This window comes from Octodon degus, unplaced genomic scaffold (genome assembly GCF_000260255.1).
Source record: "Octodon degus isolate 3935 unplaced genomic scaffold, OctDeg1.0 scaffold00131, whole genome shotgun sequence".
NCBI lineage: Eukaryota > Metazoa > Chordata > Mammalia > Rodentia > Octodontidae > Octodon > Octodon degus.
In genome coordinates, this window is record NW_004524707.1 from 5,535,503 (window position 1) to 5,543,474 (window position 7,972).

The 7,972-nt window shown below is 37.0% G+C and overlaps 1 protein-coding gene and 1 pseudogene across 2 annotated transcripts in view; one reads left to right on the forward strand and one right to left on the reverse strand.

Annotated features, from left to right (window-relative positions):
• Syt14 (synaptotagmin 14) overlaps window positions 1-7,972 on the forward strand; it is a 196,119-nt gene that overhangs the window by 92,928 nt on the left and 95,219 nt on the right. The window lies entirely within an intron of this gene.
• LOC105743536 lies at window positions 2,975-4,644 on the reverse strand (annotated as a pseudogene).

The following is a 7,972-nucleotide window of genomic DNA, read 5'->3' on the forward strand; positions in this document are numbered from 1 at the left end:
AAAGAGGGTTTTCTAGAACTGCTTCAGAAAGTAGCACGGAATCTGTGGCCATACCATCTTGAATGTGTCTGATCTCATCAGAAAGTAGCAAGAATGAAGGGGGCTAGGTGTCTTTAAAGCAAGGGGGAATACTTTTAGGGAGATTAAAGGCAATGTGTCTTTTACTGTAACCAAATTTTTTTTTGGAAATCTAACATTCAGCTTAGATTTTAATAACATCTTACCTATTAGAGTGATCAGAGTAGATAATACTGTCTTTTTACAGATTTTAAAGGGAATTCTTTCAGGGTTTTCCCCCCATTTTATAGGATACTGACTGTGGCTTTGTTATATGCATATATGGCTTTTATTATTTTTGGGTTAGGTTCTTTTGTATCTGTTTTCAGTTAGGTTTATCATAAAGGGGTGTTGGATTTTTTCCAAAGGTTTGTTTTTGTTTTTGTTTTTGTTTTGTGGAACTGGGGATTGAACTCAGGCCCTTGCGCTTGGCAGGCACTTATTCCACTGAACCATCTCCCCAGCCCCTTAGGTGTTGGATTTTTTATCAAAGGCTTTAAAGCATGTATTAAAATGGTCAAAAGAAGGGCTGGCGAGATAGCTTAACAGACCAAGCACCTGCTTAGGCAAGTGCAGGGACCAAGGCTCAGTCCCTGGCACCATATGCTGCACCAGCCCCACCTGTGGGCACACTGACCAGCCACCAAAACCATGCATGGTGGCATGCGCCTGTAATCCCAGAACTGGGGAGGCTGAAAATAGGATCATTATAAGTCCAAGCTGTGTAGTGAGACCCTGTACTAAATACATTTTAAAAAAGAAAAGATGAAATAATTTTTATCCTTGAGTCTGTTTATATGGTATATAATGCTAACTGATTTATGTATGTTGAAACATCTTTACATTGCTCAGAAAAATCCATTCAGTAGTGATGTATAAAATTAGTAGGATTTTTAAATTGTTAGTGAGAATCTTATTGTGCATTTTTGCATCTCTCTTTGTTGAGAATGTCTGCGGTTTTCTTTTTTTGTTGAGACCCTATATAATGTTGGCATCAGGGTGAGGTTAGCTTCATAGAATCAACTTGGGAGGACATTTTTCCTTTCTGTTATATGCAATAACAGTATTGATGTTAGTTCTTTTCTAAAGGTCTGATAGAATTCAGCTGTAGATCCATTTGGCCCTGGGCTTTTCCTGTTCAGAAGAGTTTTAATCCTGCTTCAGTACCACTGCTTATTCTTGATATGTTTAGATTTTAATATCTTCTTGGCTCAATTTAGATAGGTCGTGTACATCCAGTAATTTATCTATTTCTTTCAGAGTCGCTGATTTATTGGAATGTTAATTTTGAAAATAATATCTATTAATTTTCTGAATATCAGTGGTGTGGTATAATTTTACCTTTTTTCCCCTAATTTTACTAGTTTGGGACTTCTGTCTATTGGGAAATTTGGCTAAGGGCTGATAATCCTTGTTTAGCCTTTCAAAGACTCCACTCTTTCACTCATTAACCCTTTTGTCTGTTTTAGTTGCATTATTTTGCACTCCTTTGACTTTTTTTCTTCTGAAGGAAAACAGTGCTTACACAGAAATTTGTAACAGTCATCGTTTACAGTAAATGAGAGAAAATTTAAAGTTAAATCATGTGAGTGTTTATCTCTGAAACTAGAAAATCAACAATGAGCATTAACACATGAAATAAGAAAGAGTAGAAATAATTAGTGAAATAAAGGAATAAACAAAAGAGAAAATCACTAAAAAAAACCAAGAGTTGGTCTTCAGAAAACTTAGAATTTCTAAACCTCTTACTTGGTTGATCCCAGGACATTCAGGACCACACACTGCTGACCAGCCTTAGGAATGGAATGGGCCTGTTGCTGCAGCTCCTGTGGGCATTAAGAAAATGAGAAGAAAATTTGTGCCAACCAGTTTTACAATTTAAATGAAATAATTTCTTTAGTGACAAATTACCAAACCTCACTTAGAAAACTTCATTTTTCTGTATGGTGATTATTTAACAGTTCTCACAAAGGAAATTTTGGTCTCATACAGTTTCACTGGTGAATTCCACTCACTATTAAAGGAAGAAAACTTACCAATTCCACACCAGCTATTCCAGAAAAAAAAAAAACAAAAAAAAACATTGTCTAGACATTTTCTGAGTTTGCAATTCTTTTAGAGGCAAAAATAAATGAGGAAAATACAAAAAGACTAATATAGTGCTCATTTAACTGGATTTTTAAAGCTTTAAAAATTATTATCAAATCCAGGAATTAGCTGATTAACCAGTTAACATCATGACCAAGTAAAATTAATTCCTGCAAATTTAGTTTAATGTCAGTCCATGCATTTTTTACTCACGAAAGAATATAAAGTACAAAGTCATACAAACGCATACAATTCAGTCTCCGTTCATGAAAAAAAAAAAAAAAAAAAACTAGTAAATTTTGACCTCTGATTATAGGTATCTAACAAAACTAGCATAAGGCTGACACTGTTCTTAGTACAATATGAAGACTTTAGTAATAGAGTTTACACCGTTCACCATTATTCCTTCTACTTACTGTTTTAATCAAATCTAGTTAGTGTAATAAGGCAAGAAAATAACATTCGTAGACATTGGAAAGGAAGTTGCCAAACCCTACTTACTTGTAAATGGCATAATTATGTAGGAACTTCTAGGAAGTCTACATTAAACTTAGTCTACAAGGCACTCCTGTTTTAGAATACAGGAATTCCTGGGTTGTTTGTTTTGTATTTAATTTTATTTCAGACTGCAAAAAAAAGCAAGCAAACAGCAAAAAAAGTGAAACTATCAAATGATGTAAAATCATCCTTTCCAAGAAAATAAAAGTTATAGCATACCACAAAGAAAAGATGCTTAGTTAATGGATATAAAATTTAGAAGTACATTAAAATATCAGTTAACTTCTGAAAATTCTATAGTTTTTTTTTTTTCCAGTACCAGGAAATTCTATAATTTTATTTACCTCCTTATGGTAACCATAACCAAGTAAGGCAGGCTTCCTTATAGTTAGCTGTCACCTAAAATATAAAATTTCATTAGTAAGCTAGCAATTAGATTTGGTGTTACTGGAAATTCTGAACAGAAAGTTTATTTTCTTTTTCCTTTAAATACTGAATTGTCAATATAAGTCACTGCATTTCTGTAGCCAATAAATGAAAAGCATGACTATGCAGGTGACTTAAACCCACTCTTCTACTATCAGGAAAATTATTTTGGTTCTTCAGGGAAAAAAAGTTAATTTTCACAGTTATACTGCAATAATTACATGATGCAAAGAACCAAATTGCAGCAATGAATGAACATGCTTCAGAGAATCTGTGCATTCTGTGTATCTGACAGTAAAACTATAGATAAAATGCTAGTTAGAACAAATTCATCTTTAAAATATCAATTCCCTTTAAAAAAATTTACTGATTCTACCAAAAATCAAAAACATAAGGCTGTAAGTAAATAATAGCTGTGTTTAGGCTATTACAGTGCAGACTAACCTCAAGGCCACAAACATCCTGCTTCATTGTTGTTTGCATTCCACAGGGGTTTGATCCTCCTTTGGATCAAATATATCATAATCTGGATCATTTTCCAAATCTCCTTCTTCTTCCTCTTCTTCATCCGTTTCTTTACCTTCTTCATCATATGTGGGATTATGCGCTCCCGTAGGAAGTGACTGATTTCAAAGTCTGCAGCAAGGATAGCTTCAGCAGCAGCATCTAGATCGCCACTCCCAGGAACTTCAGGAGGAGCAAAACAATTAAAGAAAGAATCATTGGAAACTGTTTTAGCCACAGTACGAACTGTCTCACGTCCCTTGTGTTTCTACTTCTTCTTATGGTTTTTAAAATGACATTTTTTCCAAACTATTTGGCCCATAATTTCTGGTCCATCAAATGAAAAGGGATCAGAATCATCTGGTTCAGATCTCATCCTATATGTCTTTGTCAGCCCTTCATTTGTGAAATACATATTGGACTCAAAGTGAAATTCTGAGATAAGACTCATAGGCTGGCCAGCATCTGAGAATTTCACTTTAATGTCCTTCAAATGCTTCAGAATAGGTTCATCATGTTCCTGAACCATGTCACTAAGCAAGTCAACATTCTTAAAAATAGTCAACCAAAATTCAGGAATTCCTTTAGGATCTTCTTTTTCTTCATCCTTTTTGTCATTTTCAGTTTTGGCCTTTTCTTTCAGCTCCTCCAAAATCTCAGCTTCCTCATCTGCTTTCCATTCACACTCTTCTTCTGTAGGTTCATAAATTGCATTAATGATCTCAAATTGCTTATCAAATAGGTGTTGATAGAGAACAGCATACTTCCTTTCAAGATCATGAAGTTTCTCATAGAATTTAGCTTCTATTTGTGCACATTTCATTTGAAGGTTTTGAGAGCATTCTTTCTTCTCTGAACTACGTGAGGCAAGCTTTCAGTGCATCCTGTTGGTGAGTCTACCAGACCATCTAGCCTCTCATGAAGGGCTGCAAGAATCTGAGGATTTTGCATCATCTGAACAGTCAGCTGACATGCTTTGATTTTTGTTTCTTCACCAGCTTCTTCTACTTCTTCAACATCATCCAAATCTTGATCAAGTTCAGAATGTTCTTTCTTGTCAGTGTCTGCCATGTTGTGTGGAAGAGCTCCTAAGACCCGAGGCTCCTGCGGGGAGTCGGGTGGCTGAACTGTACAGGGAGTGACTCAGGTGGCGGGAGGAGCGGGAGGTGGCACTGCGAGCACGTGGTACTAAAAATAAAAAAATAAAAAGCACACCTGGTTTTTACTGCAATGTGTCCATGAGGTAACATTATGTCAGCACTCAGGAAGTTTCAGATTTTGGAACATTTCAGAGTTTGGATCTTTAATTTGTACTGCTAGGTCAAATACACCAACAAACACATTTCTATATACTACCAAAACAGTACTAAAATACAGTTTTAAAAGTTGCATTATTCCCTGGCACTACATGATGCACTGGCCCCATCCCTGGACATACTTAGCTGGCCACCAAGGTTGGACATGGTGGCACATGCCTATAATCCCAGCACTGGAGAGGCTGAAAACAGGAAGATCACTGTGAATCTGAGCTGAGTAGTGAGACCCTGTACCAAATAAATAAATAAATAAATAAATAAATAAATAAATATTGCATTATTAAATCTGTACCATATCTATTGTATGTTACCCTATTTCTATATTTGTTTCCTTTTTGGGGGAGGGGAGGGTCTACAGGGTGTTCAGAGTCTCACCACTAGATTAGACTCATAGTGCTCCACCTGTTCACAGCCTCCCAAGAGCTGGGATTACAGGCATGTGCCACTATGTCCAGTCTCCATTGCTAGCTCAGTGTGCACCGAGGGCAGAGCCAGCACCGCAGGCCCAGGGATGAAACCCTGGCTTATTATTACCATACAACTTAGGCTGTTAAGCTTAACCTCACTATCTGTCTGCATATCAAACATCTTAGGCATAACATGGAACAGGTATTTTTCATCAAGTATTGATATGTTGAACTTTAGCCATGCTTGTCGGTGCTTTAATCTGCTGAGCTATTTGGTTGGCCCTTGCATTTATTTCTGCTATTTGTTTTGGCTTTTGTTTTTATTCTTCAAAATAAAATAAAAGTTGCATTATTTACAGCAGCAGCAGCAGCTGAATTCCTTAGGAATAATACAAATAATGAGCAACACCTTTGCAATAAAAGCTATAAAACCTTGGGAGAATTTGAAGAAAACTAAAATGTAGTTATGTATCATGTTTATTGATTATATAGTTCAACATATTAAGATGTATATTCTCCCTAAATTGACATAAAGATGAAAAATGCACTCAGTTAAAATCCTAGGCTGTTGATCTGTCTTTGTACCTATCAGTCTCTCTCTCCTTCCTGCCCTCCCTCCCTTTCTTTTGTAGCGTTTGACAAGTTAGAATATGTATTGAAGTGAAAAGCATGTAGAACACTGCGTACCTTTTCAGATGGCTAGGATCCACACACTGTGATGCGAAATGCTAACAAGGATGTGGAGCAACAGAAGCGGCTTGGTTGTTGCTCATGTAAATTCATATTATTACAGCCACAGTGGAAGACAGTTTGGCTTTATTTCACAGAACAAAACGTGTACTTCCTTATGCTTCGGCAGTGGTGCACCTATCAATACAGTGAGGTTGAAAACAATGTCCACGCAAAAACCTACACAGTGATGTGTGGAGCAACTCTATTGCTGGAACTCAGAAGCAACCAAGATGTTCCTCAGTAATGAGTGAATAGAGTGACTGTGTGTGGAAGTTAAGAGTGGAGTACCACCAAGCGAAAGAAGCCTATCTGAAAAGACTACATTGTGCACAATTCCAGCTATGCATTCTGAAAAAGCAAAACCAGAGATTTTGTGGTCAAGTGATCCATTCGTTGATAGGCTTGATGGGGGAAGGAGTGAGTGATGGATAGTCAGCGCATTCTTAGGGCAGTGGAGCTGCTCTGTACAGTGCTGTAATTGTGGATTCATATCATCACACTTGGCTAGACCCAGAGAATATCACCGGTGGCAGTCTTCCTGCAGGTTCCTTATGAGTGCCCAGTAGTGCCCAGATAATTCAATGAAGAAAACATCTTTTTTGTAAGTGGTGATACAATTGGATATCCATATGGAAAATAATATCTTAAGCTCTGCATAAAAATTCCAGTGAATTCATGCAGATAAGCATAAAGGCCAAAACTTAATGGATTCCTAGGTGTAAACAACTTTGATTTTTGATTTAGTCAAAGATTTTGTAAATCATGGGGCCAGGGAGCTAGCTCAGCAATCTAAGCACCTGCCTGGCAAGCGCAAGGACCTGTGATGGAGCTGCTCTGTATCAATCCCCAGTGATGCATGCCATGCTGGCCTGGAACCCCAGGCACATCATATGGGCCACTGAAACCAGGAATGATGGCTCACACCTATAATCTCAGCACTGAGGAGACTGAAACAGAAGAATCACTCAGAGTCCAAGCTGTGTAGGCAGACCCTGTACCAAATAAATACATAAAAAGATTTTGAAAAAGATCTCATAAACCAGATATCAAAATTATAAATTGGGCCAGGAGATGGCTCTGTAGAATAAGCGCTTGCCTGGCAAGTGCAAGGGCCTGAGTTCAATCCCCAGTTCCACCAAGGAAAAAAAAAGTATAAATCATAAAATTTGATGACAACATTGAAAAACTTGTTGTTCAAAGGATGTGAAAAGGCAAGCCACTGCCTGTTTCAAAATGGAAAAGCATGTTTTATAAAAGACCTGTATTCTATTTGCATAAAGAATGCTTACTAATCAGAAAGAAGAAGCAAGCAACTTGCTTTTAAAATGTAAGAGATTTGGACAGATGTTTCACTAGAGAAAATGCATGAGTGGCCAATAAGTGCGTGAAAAGATGCTGAAGTCGTTAGTCATTCACGGCCTTGCACAACAGAACTACTAGGAGACATTACTGGTGGAAGAATTAGAACCTAACGTTCAGGCAGCACCACAGAATACAGAATAATGTGGCCACTGGGAAAGCAGTTTGCATAGATCAATTGTGATAATCCCTACAGTGAAATACTACTTAACTATAAAAAGTACAAATTCCAAATAGATGCAGTGACATAGTTAAGCTGCACTACTCAGGCAAACGGAAAGATCCCAGATGCCAGCAGCACTGAATGGTTCCATTTATAGGAAATTCTAGCAGAGGCTAAGTACAGTCAATAAGAAGAGGCCAAGATGATTGTTCAAAAAGAAGAGGGTGGTGAATGAAGGCAAGAGATAGGAAAAGGAATATTGTGGGACTGTCTTCTTCAAGGTTGTATATGGTTAGATTTTTGGACTTACGTGTAATCATAAGAAGTATATAATTCTTTATGCCTACTTTTAAAATATATTCTAATTTTTAAATGTTTTTTATCATATTCTGTAGGGACTTAAAGTTCAACATATCAATACT